Source organism: Theobroma cacao, chromosome 9 (assembly GCF_053813885.1).
Source record: "Theobroma cacao isolate CCN51 chromosome 9, ASM5381388v1, whole genome shotgun sequence".
Lineage (NCBI taxonomy): Eukaryota > Viridiplantae > Streptophyta > Magnoliopsida > Malvales > Malvaceae > Theobroma > Theobroma cacao.
In genome coordinates, this window is record NC_142647.1 from 36,643,261 (window position 1) to 36,657,098 (window position 13,838).

General features: G+C 30.5%; 1 long non-coding RNA gene across 1 annotated transcript; it reads left to right on the forward strand.

The window, feature by feature from the left end:
• The first annotated feature begins 9,869 nt into the window (after positions 1-9,869).
• LOC148760915 (uncharacterized) lies at positions 9,870-11,650 on the forward strand. The gene is made up of 3 exons (XR_016028143.1): positions 9,870-9,972; positions 10,603-10,682; positions 11,538-11,650. It is a non-coding gene; the product is annotated as an uncharacterized LOC148760915 (long non-coding RNA).
• The last annotated feature ends 2,188 nt before the right edge of the window (positions 11,651-13,838 follow it).

Sequence of the window (13,838 nt, forward strand, 5' to 3'; positions counted from 1 at the left end):
TCAAAGGTTGTCTCTAATGTTGTTAAACATATCTTATTTATACTAATAGACTAAACCTAAAATTCCTTCAACTAGGGTTTAATTGGGCATAAAAGTGTAATGAAAGGCCCAAAAATCAATTATCAGTCTTTACAAATTTCCATTCCCGGCACAGTACATCTAGACATTTTCTAACACGATTTTATCTATCTTTGAAGCAGAAATGTGAAAAGTAATCTTCATTAAAGTTGTAGCTCTGTCTCTTATCCTTCCACTGGTCAAAGAATTGAATCATTTGGAGTTCTGTAGCTCGAGATATAGCCAAAATACCGAAATATATGCAAGTAGATTTTGGGTCTGTCTACACCTTATTTTCCAAAATTAAGCCCAATCACCTTTAATCCTACAAATAAAAACCAATAAATAATAATCAAATTAACAAGAAAAACATAAAATTAAAATAACTAACTTAAAGTACCCTAATTATAAAAACTACTAAAAATAAAAAAAATAACAATTGAAAATTAAAGACTTAGCTAATATTTAATAACAAAATTGGAGTAAAATAATTCTATAAAATAGAATTATCAATTGCAAGCTATATTGCTCAATCTTTGACCATAATTTACCATTAACATTTCAACCGCTAGCTTTATCGCTCATAATTTGGCTGTAATGATATTATGTTATTGGCCGCAAGCTTCATCACTCACCTTTGGCCTTTGCTTAATACTCATAAATTGGCCGCAACTCTTACGCTTGCTTATTTAAAGGGATGAAATAATCTCCTTCATGTCAAGTTAGAGTTAATCTCCTTGATAAGAAGTTGAGAGTTACCCTTTGGCCCCATACGATAATATGAAATGTGAATAAGTACGCAACAAGCCTATAGCATTATTATTATTGCAAAAGAAAAAGAAATATGATATATCAATAGCAAAGTGCTAGCTCAAATGAGCTTTCAAAAAGAGTAAAGGAAAAGCAAAAGACTAGCAAATTACATATTCCATAGAAAAAAGTTATTATTGGCAAAATACATCTAATTGTTCTCGTACTTTAGCTTCATGTTGTTTTAGTGAAGCTATCTTCGCTGCAATGTCTTCTAACTCATTTTCCAAGGAAGATGTGAGACCTCGACCTCTATAGGCCCGTAACTAGGTGTAGACGCAATAACACAAGCTAGGGCTAATTTCATCATTTCTCATTGTGAGCCTCTAGAAGTAGGCTTTCAGACGTTATTAAGGTCTAAGTAGGCCTAAGGAATAAATGAATAAGGGTAAAATAAATGAATAAGATATAAATACTGATAATTTTCATGATATGGGTAAAATGGTCATTTTGTACCTCGATCCTAAATTTTTAAGTTTTCGTGAGCTTTACTTAAAAGAGCTTGCTACACTTGCCACAAGCTTCAAGCCGTGAGCTCTCAAGAAAAAGGCTCGTAGCACACTAAAACAAAAGACACTACAAAAGTCAAAGTCAAGTTATATATAAAAGAAAAAAAAAAAGGAGAGACATGCAGCTTATGCTACTAATAAATAAAAGAAGAAACCAAAAAGATGACATGTGTTAGCTTTTATGTACTTATTTATTAGTTGTTTTTTTATTCTATCGTTTCTCTCTCTATCAAAAGTTGACAAGTGGTACTTTTTATTTGCTTTTTTCACTTTAGCCTTTGCTTGCTTCTTTTATTCTAATATTTCTCTTTTTTATTAAATGCTATACATCAAGATAAAATAATAAACTATACTTAAAAAAAAAAGAGATTTAGAAGAAAAAGCTTGTGACTCTGAGTTGTGAGTTTCAAAAACAAACAGAAATATCAAAACAAGCTTCCAGACAAAGAGTCAATTAAAAAAATCAATTAATCAATTAAAAAAAATCCCAACCATTGGCACTTTTGCTTTTAGGCTTTAGCTATAAACTATAATTTATGGGTAATAAAGGATTGAAACAAATCCCCGTATCAAGCAGGATTTTTTCTTTCTTTTGCTTATAAAGTTAGTCCTCCTTTGAAACATAAATATTCTTGTTTTGTGATTTTCTTCTAAAATCAAATAATATATTTATTTGTTTGAACATATATATATATATATACATAAAAAAAAAGAAGTATCATCTCATGCATGAAAATTTTTTTCTTCCTCATATTTCAATAAAAAAAAGTCATGCAGGGGGCAACAAGTAAAAGAAATTCAATTTTTTTAAAAAAAAAATCAATTACAAGAAGAAGAAAAATTTACTTGCTTGAAAAGATTCTCAAAAGAACCAACTTTGCTCTGAATTTTGTTTTCCTTTACTTTGAATCTGAATGAAGAAAATTGTCTATAGTAGTTTCATATTTATAAAGCACACAAAATCAAGGTTTTTAAGAAAAAGATTAACTTTCCTTTTACCATTTGTATCTTGAAAATCTTATTTTATATGAAAAAATATTATTGCATAATCAATCATATATTACAAAAAATATTGGTATTACACCTTACACAAGACAGTAACATGTTACTACCTAAAGCATTACTGGCTAAGATGTTACTGTCTAAGGCGATACTACTCAAAGTGATACAATACAATACGTTATAGTACAAAATAAAACTTTTACATTTTAAATTAATAAATAAGAATTATTTTTAGCAATTAATTTTTATGCAGGGGGCAAAATGTAGATAGTCGATTTTGGTTAATACTTATTCTCTAAAGAATTATTTTATCACGTAAAATTATATAGATAATAATGAAAACAACCATTACAAGTGAAGCACTACTTCACGCAGAACAACTAGAATAAATGGAGCATTACTCCATGTGGAACCATTAATACAAGTAGAACTACTTCACTCGAAATAACAATTTCACATAGATGATAGTGAAAGTAATTCGGAATAAGTGGCAGATGGGTTACATTCATATGGAGATGTTCCAGAGAGTTTGGCTTGGTGTCTCAGATATGGAGGCAGTTAAGATGTCTCTCTCTTAACCTTTTCTTGAAGTACAAGTGTTTCTTACTTTTTCCTTGTTCTCTTGTACCTATTCATGTACAACTTCTTCTCTTGCACCTGTTCATCTGCAACTTCTTCTCTTGTACTTATTCACGTACAACTTCTTTTCTTGTGCCTATTCACGTACAGCTCTTCTTTATTAGCTTCTACTTGAGAATAAATCTTATTATAAATAATTACCTCAAAAGTCACATAATAAGTTTCCAACTGTTACTCAACATTAACTCTTAGTAACGATCCTAACATTAACATTTTCCTTAATAATATCATTTATTACATGTATTAAAGCATTTTCTTGCAACCGTTACTTTTGACACTATATATAAAGGCTTCACATTTCAAAAGGGGAACTTTTTTATCACCTTCAGAACTACCTGACTTTCACTCAAAGCTTCTCTTTCTAGCTTATTTTCACTCACAGCACCTATTCTCTTCTTGTTCTCTTCCACTTGTCACGACACTCAAGACTACAAGAATTGCTCCAATCTTCCTCTTTGCCACTTCTGGTACATCCCTTACTTATTTGCAACACTTCCTCTTCTTATCACAAAAACCTCTTTTACAGTCACTTAGCTGAATTTGTTGAACACCAATATCACCTTTTTCTTGAAGATCATGAGCGAAGAAGAATTTTGATGAAATATATTTAGTTTTATTGCCTTTAATGTATCCTTCCTTTATCTATTTTATACAAGCAGTATCATCCTCATATAATGTTGTTAGCATTTCCTTCTTAGTTGACAAGCCACACATTTTTCGAATATATTGAGTTATAGATCTTAACTAGACATATTCAAGACTTTGTCTCCTGAATTGCTAAAATTTTTGCATGGTTAAAAGAAGTAGCAACTATAGTTTGTTTTACAAAACACTATGAAATAGTCATACCTCCACATATGAATAAGAAACTTGTTTAGGATCGAGCCTTGTGTGGATCAAATGAATATTCTACATCTGCATAACCAGTCAAATTTGATTTTAATGCATTTAAATAATATAAGCCCATAACCATTGTTCCTCGAAGATATCGAAGTATACGTTTAATTCCATTTCAATGTCTTTCAATTGGAGAAAAAATTATATCTTGCTAATAAATTTATAGCAAATGATATATCAAGTCATGTATTGCCAGCAAGATACATTAGTACTCCAATTGTAATAAGATACTGTACTTCAGCATGAAGAAGTTCTTCATTATCCTCACAAGGTTAGAAAGGGTGATTTTTTCACATCTAGTGACCTTACAACCATTGGTGAACTCAATGGATATGCTTTATCCATATAAAATCATTTTAACACTTTTGCTCTATAATTAGATTGATAGACAAAAATTTCATTTGTCAAGTGTTTAGTCTAAAAACCCAAACAAAACTTTATTTTTTCAAGGTCTTTCATTTCAAATTCTCTCTAAGTAATCCACAGCTTTTGATAACTCTCCAAGAGTTTCAATAATGTTTAAGTCATCAACATAAACAACAATTATCATAAATTCATATATGAATCCTTTTATAAAAACACATGGTCATATATGATCATTTTATAGTTTTCTTCAACAAATATTTACTAAAATGATTATACTACATGCGTCTAATGACTTTAATCCATATAAAGATTTATTTAATTTAATCGAATAAATTTCCTAAGAATTCAAATTTTGTGCTTCAGGCAACTTAAATCTTTCAAGGATTTTCATATAGATATCGTTATCAAGTGAGCTATATAAATAGGATGTAGCTACATTCATTAGATGCATTTCAATTTTCTCATTTATTGCCAAACTAGTTAATATAGAATTGTTGCATCCATCACAGAGAATATATCTCATACTTAATACCAGGTCTTTGGGTAAAACCTTATGCGATAAGTCATACTTTATATCTCATAATCTCATTTTTCTCATTTTGTTTTTGCACAAATACCTATTTATATCCCATTGGTTTTATACAATATGGTGTACGGACTACAAGTCCAAAAACTTAATGTTTTTGCAAGTAAATTCAATACCTCCTTAATTGTATCTTTCGACATTGGCCAATCATTTTTTTGTCTACATTCTTCAATAAATATAAGTTCAAGATCGTCATTTTTGTTTTATAATATTGAGCTCTATATTGTATACAAAAATATCATTGATGTTTATTTTATTCCAATTTCATCTTTTCCCATCATGATATAATTGATTGAGATCTCTTCATTTTCAATGATTTCAAGTACTTGAATTTCTTTTGAAACCTTTATCAATTATGTCAGGGGTTTCTTCTAAAGTTTTTACTTTCTCTTTCTAATTATCTTGAATATTTGCTCTTTTCCTTTTTCGAGAATTTTATCTTTGGAACTGATTGGTTTCCACGTTTTTGGCATGCCTTGTCATATAGAGACATTAATGCTACTAGGAGCATTTGCAGCTGGTATATAAGATTTAATTATTCTCTTTAGGTTAGTAAATATGTTTGGTAACTAATTTACTATATTTTGTAAAAAAAAATTATCTTTTAAACTTCAAGTTCATATTGATTTGTGCAAGGATCAACACTAGATAATGATAATTCATTCTAAGAAATTTCCTTTTCCAACTGCTTATTTTCCCCTTTAATGTTGAAAAATTTTTTTCATCAAAATGATAATCAACAAACTTTACCATGAATAAATCTTCTATTAATAATTCTAAATATTTAATTACAAATGGAGATTCGTATCCAACATTTATTCCTAATCTCCTTTGAAGACTCATCTTTGTGCATTGTGGTGAAGCAATTGAAACATATACTCACACACCCCAAAATTCTTAAATGAGTAATATTTGTTTTTTGATCATAAACCAATCGTATAAGGGAGAATTTATAATAACTCGTTTGGCCTGATGCATACAAATGCTACTGCATCTAAAATGGTATGCCCTCGAATAGAAATTGGAAGTTTAAATTTAATAAGTAATGGCCTTGCAATCTATCAGAAGTGTTTAATAAACAATTCTACTAGACCGTTTTATGTATGAATATAAGCAACAGGTTCTTCAATAGTTATTCCAACTAATATGCAATTTTAAAGGTTTGAGATGTAAATTCACTAACATTATCAAGACGAATTGTCTTGATTACATAGTCAGAAAAATGTGCTTCCAAATAAACGTGTCACGACCCGGAACTCCCATCGAGCCCGTGACAACCGTCGCGAAGCCTCGACAGACATTCTTCCCCCGAATGCCCTTCGAGACCTCGCAAGGCTTTCGTACCAGTTTTTCCATTTCTCTCTCTTTTTTTTCTTTTCTTTTTTTTGAAAAATAAAATAAAATAAAAATATTAATTAAAATAATCTATTTTAATGTAAAACAATATATATATATATATATATATTTGAAACATCAAAAATTAATTTTCTACACATAAAAACAAAATAAATTTATACATACTGTAATATAGAAAATTGGAGTATGTAATTTAAATTACAATGACACGTGAGCCCCCAAATAACTGAGAAGGTTTAAGTCTATAACCTTACTTTCTAGGATGCAACTCCGAAATTTACTTCTCGATGCAATTGATAGTCTATTGCCTATTCTGAGCCTGAAAAATGTATAGGAAGAAGGGGTGAGATTATAAAATCCCAGTGAGTAGACAAACATCATCAAAATAATCTAAAGCCGAGTAATAAGAGACAATTAAAATAATTCATCTCAACCCATATAAATAATTAGATTTCATCTAATTACTCAACATGGCTTATGCACTTTTCAAAAACTTGGCCCTTGCCAAAAATCCATTCTCGGGGATACCTCGCGAAAGCATCTTACCGAGACCGCCAAGGCTATTTATTGTCACACACACAAACACATTTCACCTCTGATAACACAGCCGTTCCTTGGCGTTGGCTGAGTCCCACTTTCATGTGGTGGCCAACGTGAAGTGTACTCAAATCCTACCTCGAGAGTTATCCTACGCGCCTCTCCAATCGAGGTAAGCTCAATAATTGGGAACCGTGCCCCTCTAATTAGACTGGCCCACGGAACCCCCGTCACTGTAGTGCCCACTTTATAATCCACCCACCAATAAAATCACAACAGTATGACATGGCTCACTTAACACATTCAAGGCAAATCAAAGTAGTTCACATATTCTTTAAAGCAAAAAATAACCAGTCATACCCACATTTATCATAAGCCATTTAATGTAAAATCATGGATAAACAACACAATCATAGTATAGGTCTCCAATTACTCTATTTTTGAAATCATTATTAAATTTTCAAAAATTTTATAACATTATTTTATAAAATCTCATTTTCCCATAAAACACAATAATTTTCCAATTAAACCATTTTTTCATAAAATCACACAATTAAATAAATCTACTCTAGATAATTAAGACGATAGTAAGTTTACTCACTGTACTAGGAGTAGATATACTCTTATTCTCAATCCTCGGGGTGTAGTCTTTTACCCGTATCAGATAGCTCACCACCTATCCACAATACATGACACAAAAAATTCAATAATTTGTGTCAAATCAATATATATTATTTCAGGCTCTTATCCATGCGTATGCACTAGATAGGGTGTGAAATGTTTGGATAATCGCTTAATCATAGTGTCCGACCTAACTCGCCTATACACAGTGTAAATTTCTAAAATCTTCAATTCAACTCCAAGTCCATACATTTCAATTTCAATTATCCAATTATATCCACAATACCTCAATGACTGTGAATGTGGTCCAATTTATCAGTTCGGATCATAAATTACACTTTTACCCCTAATGGGTAAAAATTTTAATTTTTTGCACCAAAAATTCCCATTAAATTTTCAACCTCATAATTCATCATTTTTCCATCTAATTCTCTTAAAATAAAGTCAACCTCATCCTCACACACCATTGGCTAGATTCGGGCTAGAGAAATTCATGGAGAAAATGAATATTTTTCTTGTTGTTTTACTCATAAACATTCTAAACTAACACTAAACACTAACATAGTTCAAAATCAAATTAATCTAACAACTTTCTCTCTCTAAACCCATATGATCAGATTTGAATCCATCATCAAAACACATAATTTAACCATGGAAAATAAGGAGAAATGCATGGAAATGATAAATCTTAAGCTAAGCTTGAAAAATCATACCTTTAAACACTTGATTCCTTGAAAAATCACACTTTTTCTTTGAATTTTCTCACTCTAGGGTTTGTTCTTATTTCTCTCTCGCTCCTGCTGGTTTTGGCTGACCCTCCCAATGAATAATTCTGGAATTTTCAAGCCTTTTAATAGGCTTAATAAAATATTATTATTTTATTTACCTTTTGAATATTTTATTATTTTATTTTTTTCTAGCCATCTTTTTGACTTTCTTTTTCTACCACTCAATCCTCTTCGCTTATCCATGTCTTCCATGAAATTTCTAGACTTTTCCAAAGTTTTGGTGAGGTAAATTTTTAAAAATTACACTTTTACCCCCGTAAAGTGAAAAATTACATTTTTGCCTCAAAACTGAAAAATTACCCATAGACATATTTTTCATCCCTAATACTCATATCATTCTCCAATTTGTCAAATGTGATCTAAATTCTCTCAAAATCTCAAATTTTGTCTACGGGTGGAAAAATTACGATTTTGCCCCTAAATAGTGAAAATTTCGATTTGACTCCGAATTGATCCTTGAACTCCGAATTACCATTTTGAGTCATCCCTGAACTGTGAAACTCTTAATTTCACCTTAAAATTCCTATTTGAACTAGTTCGAGGCTTAGTCGACTCAATGGTACCATTAAGGGCAATATCATCATTTAACGATTTCTCGAACTTCCTACATATACAAACATTCTATCGAGCATGTGAATGACGTTATAATTATTTTACAAAGCAGGGTTTGACAAAACGTTAAATACCCCATACTTTGATATGGTGATAAATAAAGTTGATCGAATGCAAATTGAGGTCAATTAAAATATTTAGAAGTGATAAAAGACGAAAGGAGTAGTTTTGGATAAAATATTCCACAAGTGAGAAAATAACAATAAAATAATAATAATTTTATCGGAGGAGAATTTGTGAGATAAAAGGCGATTTGGAAGTCAAGTGAGGCATAATAAGGTATTTTGGGTACCAAGGAGACAAGATAAAATTTTTAGAATAAAATAATATTTTATTAATGAAATAATATTAAAATATTAATATTTAGCCGGATGTCGAAATCAGTCATCAAGAAGGATCATATGGTTGATCCAAGTGGGGGAGAAGATGACAAGCCCGACTCTATAAAAATATTTATCATGACATACATGTGATGGATAGCATGTTTGCATGCTAGGAGAATCTCAAAAAATTTACAAAAGTCTGTATTGTACCTAGGGGTACAATAAAGTTGATTTAAGCCTCGAACTAGATTAAATAGAGAATTTATGATGAAATTAAGAATTTTAAAGTCCCAGAATGGTTTAATCTGGTGATTCGGAGTTCGATGATCAATTTGGAGTCAAATCGAAATTTTTGCTATCTAGGGGAAAAATGGTCATTTGCCACTTGGGGACAAAATGAGAATTTTAGAAAAGATTTTTTTGGCCCCATTTGACTTATTGGAGTATAATTTGACTTATTGGAGTAAGATTTGAGGTTTAGAAGTGAAAAATTTTAATTTCGGTATAATTTGTAGTAAAAGGGTAAAATGGTAATTTTGCCACCTCAGGGGCAAAATTGTAATTTTCCACCACCAGGACATTTTTCCAGCACATGGTCTTCCTTTATCCTCATTTTGACCATTGACTAATTGTGTGGTGGAGATAAAAAGGATTAAAATTTTTAAAATTTTAAAAACGGGCCAATGACATGATGCCATGTGTCATACCTTTATTATTTTATTATTTCTTTATAAAAAGGCATAAAATCAGCCCATCTTCCACCCCATGGCCGGCCAAACCAGCAAGAAGAGAGAGAAAACAAAAACAAAACCCTAGAGAGAGAAAATCAAAGAAAAAGTGTGAATTTTCAAGAAAATTAAGTGAAAAAGGTGAGATTTTTCTATTAAGCTTGAGTTTTCTTATTCCCAAGCATTTCTCTTTATTTTCCATGATTAAATTACATGTTTTCATGATGAATTCAATTCTGAAAAAATGGGTTAGGAGAGAGAAAGTTGTTAGATTAATTTGATTTTAAGTTATGCTAGTGTTTTAAGTTAGTTTAGCATATTTAGGAACTAAACAACAAGAAAAGAATTTATTTTCCTCCATTACCATTATTGGCCGAATTTTCTAGGGGAATATTGGCTGATGATCTTGATGTTTATTTGAGAAATTATGATGAATAATGATGAATTATGAGCCTAGAAAAATAATGGAAATTTTCGAAGCAAAAATACGATTTTTACCCACTAGGGGTATTTTCGTAATTTGCTACCGAGACTGATAAATTGAATCTCATTCACAGTCATGGAGGTAATTTAGTTATAATTGGAGTGTAGAAAGTGAGAAGAATTGATTTGGAGTTAAATTGGAGATAATAGGCCGAATTAGGTCAACACCGCATTTAAGCGGTTGTCGGATAAGTTGTATATCATATCATGCATATATACCGAGCCTGAATTAATTTTATAATGGTCAAGTATTGATGTGGTGAATTATGTATTGTACATTGTGGATAGGTGGTGAACAAAGTACACTGGTAAAAGTACAGAGATTGTGCTTGGAGATTGAGATTAGGAGTACATCGACTCCTAGAACTGTGAGTGAACTTATTATCGTCTTAATTATCTAGAGTAGTTTTATACAACTGTGTGATTTTATGAAAAATGAGTTTAAATGGTAAATTGCTATGTTTTAAGAGAAATTGTGATTTTATAAATTTTCTGGAAAATCGAATATTGGTTTTGAAAATAGAGTAATTGGAGACTGCTAGTTTGTGTTGCAAATTTATGGTTTTGAATTGAATGGCTTATGATAATAAATGAGCATGAATGGCTAAACTGATTTTGGTGTTAGAATTATTTATACTGTGTATTCAGCCTTGAGAGGCTAGGTTGCAATAAATTGCCATGTCATGCTAGAATGAATTTTATTGATTGGTGGATTATATATTAATTATTTACTGCAGAGGGGGTTCCGTGGACCAGCCTATTAGAGGGGCACGGTAAACTCCATTATATTATTACCTCGAACGGAGAGGCGCGTAAAGTATCTCCTGGGGTATAGCTTAGGGTTCACTTCATGCCAAACCACCACGTGAAGGGGAACTCAGCCAACGCCAAGGAACGGCTGTATTTTTCTCAAACTAAAATATATTTTAAGTGTATACAAGATTTTAACAGCCTTGGCGGACTCGGTTAGATGCCCTGCACAAGGTATCACCGAGTATGAGTTTTGGCATGAGCCAAAGTTTTAAGAAATTCATAAGCCAAGTTGATTTCTCGATTTTTATGGATTGATTTTATTTGGTTGAAATGAGTTGAAAGGTAATGAAATTACAGTATGATGATTTATTTTAATTGTCTCCATTTACTCGACTTTAGATAGTTTAGATGGTATCTGTTTACTCACTGGGATTTTATAATCTCACCACCCTCATTTCCTCACATTTCAGGCTCAGGGAATTCCATAGTTAGCTGACTTTGACAAGGACTTTCATTTGGACTCGAATCGGTAAAAGCTGTAGGTTTCCAACTTCCGATGCATTTTGGTTAGATGTGGGCCCACGTGTCACTGTAAAAGAAATTTTATGCTTTGGTTATTTGCTTTATAGTATATATAAATATAATTAACTTTTACTCTATAAGAATTATGTACTGATAGTTTTATGAAAATTATTTTATAAGAAAATAGTTTATTTTATTGAATATTTTTATTATATTCAAATGGTCAAATTTTCACTTCAAATGAATGTTTTAGATATTTAATTTGTTTTTAAATCATTAAATATATATTTTCGGCTTACTTACTACATTTTTAGCAAGTTTCGAGGTTTTCGACAAAAATGACGAAAATGCCTCTGTGAGCCAGAAAAAAAATGTTATGTTATGATTTGAAAATGATTTGTAATCCTTCGTATTTTGATATTTGATAACTATTGCTCACCGGGGAAGTGCAGAAGCTGATACGAGAGCCTTGCGGGGTTTCGATCGGCATTCGGGGTGAAGAATGTCTGTCGAGGTCTCGCGGCGGTTGTCACGGGCCCGATTGGGAGTTCCGGGTCGTGACAAAACGATTGGGCGATTAATCTTGCAAATGTCAAATTGCAAGTTGATAATAAAATACACGTTGACCATTCAGTTGATGCATCAATTAAAACCATAAAACATCTAAATTATATTATGAATTCATATATATAACCCTAAATATGTTTCAAAACATAAGGAATTCGGTTTCAACTTTAGCTGGTGATAGCTTTATAATTTTTTTGCCTTGAAAGCAAGTAACACATGAGTGGTTTATTAGATTGAAAAATCTTTTGGTTTTTCAACGAATGATCATATTAATTTTCAATAATTTTTTGCATCATTATTGATTCAGGATGGTTTAACTAGTAATGCCGAACATTAAAATCATTAGTAAACTTATAGTTTACTATGGGTTTCAATTATTCTAATATTTATGTAGTTTAATCTAGAGAACAAAGTAAGTAATTTTTTTGCAACACACACTTCCTACATGAGATAATAGATGTAATATAGAGGTATTAAGTATCTTTTTCATTTGTTGTCTTAATATGATATCTATTTAGACGAATATCTTTAAAACTTAATAAACTTCATTGAGACTTAATTGAAAATAATACATTTTCTACTGTAAACTTTATTCCTTAAGGTAGTAAAATATTAGCTCTTTTAGAGCCTTCAATTAATCTTGCACTACCAGATGTTGTATTCATATTAGTTTTTTCCATTGTCAAGTGAAAAAAATATTTCTTGTTTTTAAATATGGTATGTGTTGTACCAAGTCTGCTAGACATATATTTACATCATAGATCTTAGATCCAATAAAATGAATATCCATATTTTTTCAATTAAATAAAATATATACAATAAAAAATTTACGAGTTGAAATGAAAGAATATTAAATACATAATTAAGACACATAATAAGAACATATCATTTAAATACAATATGAACATATTAAAGCATCTTCATAATATAGTTATACTAAAATATACCAATTACTATTAAGTTCATTCTCGGATATTTCTATTACCAATTAAATGATCAATTCCTTTTTTAGGACAAAAATATCAACAATGGATATTTCTATTACCAATCATATAATCAATTTTTTTTTCAAGGTGGACAAACATCTTGATGTGCTATATCAATTTGGCTATGGTTAAAATCATCATAAGATGTTTTAGTTTTCAATGATGCTTGATAAAATTCAAAATGTATAACAACTACGTAACTAATGGTCTTTCATGTCACATCAATAATAATACATTTTCTGTACTCTTTTTATTCTTTTCATTTTTATCTTTTTATTATTCATTTATTTTTGGTGGGTTGAAAGTATTCATCCACTTTTTGGTAGGTTACAAGTATTCATCCACTTTTAGTAGGTGATCCACTTATGATGGATTATCCACTTCTAGTGGATTATCCATTTAATGGGTTAGTGGGTTAAAGTATCTATTTACTTTTGATGGTGAAATTATGTATTCATTTCTGATGATAAAATTATTCTTAGATTCTGATGGTAAAATTATCCATTCAATTCTGGTGGTAAAATTATTCTTAAAATTAAAATAGTGATAGTGTAAATTATTATGGTGATAATAATTATTAAACGATGTTGCATCACTTCAAGGAATATATGGATTCATGATTGTGACTATAATTATTAAATGATATCGCATTCACTTTAGGAAATGGATAGATTTATAATTTTTTTATTAGAAGCT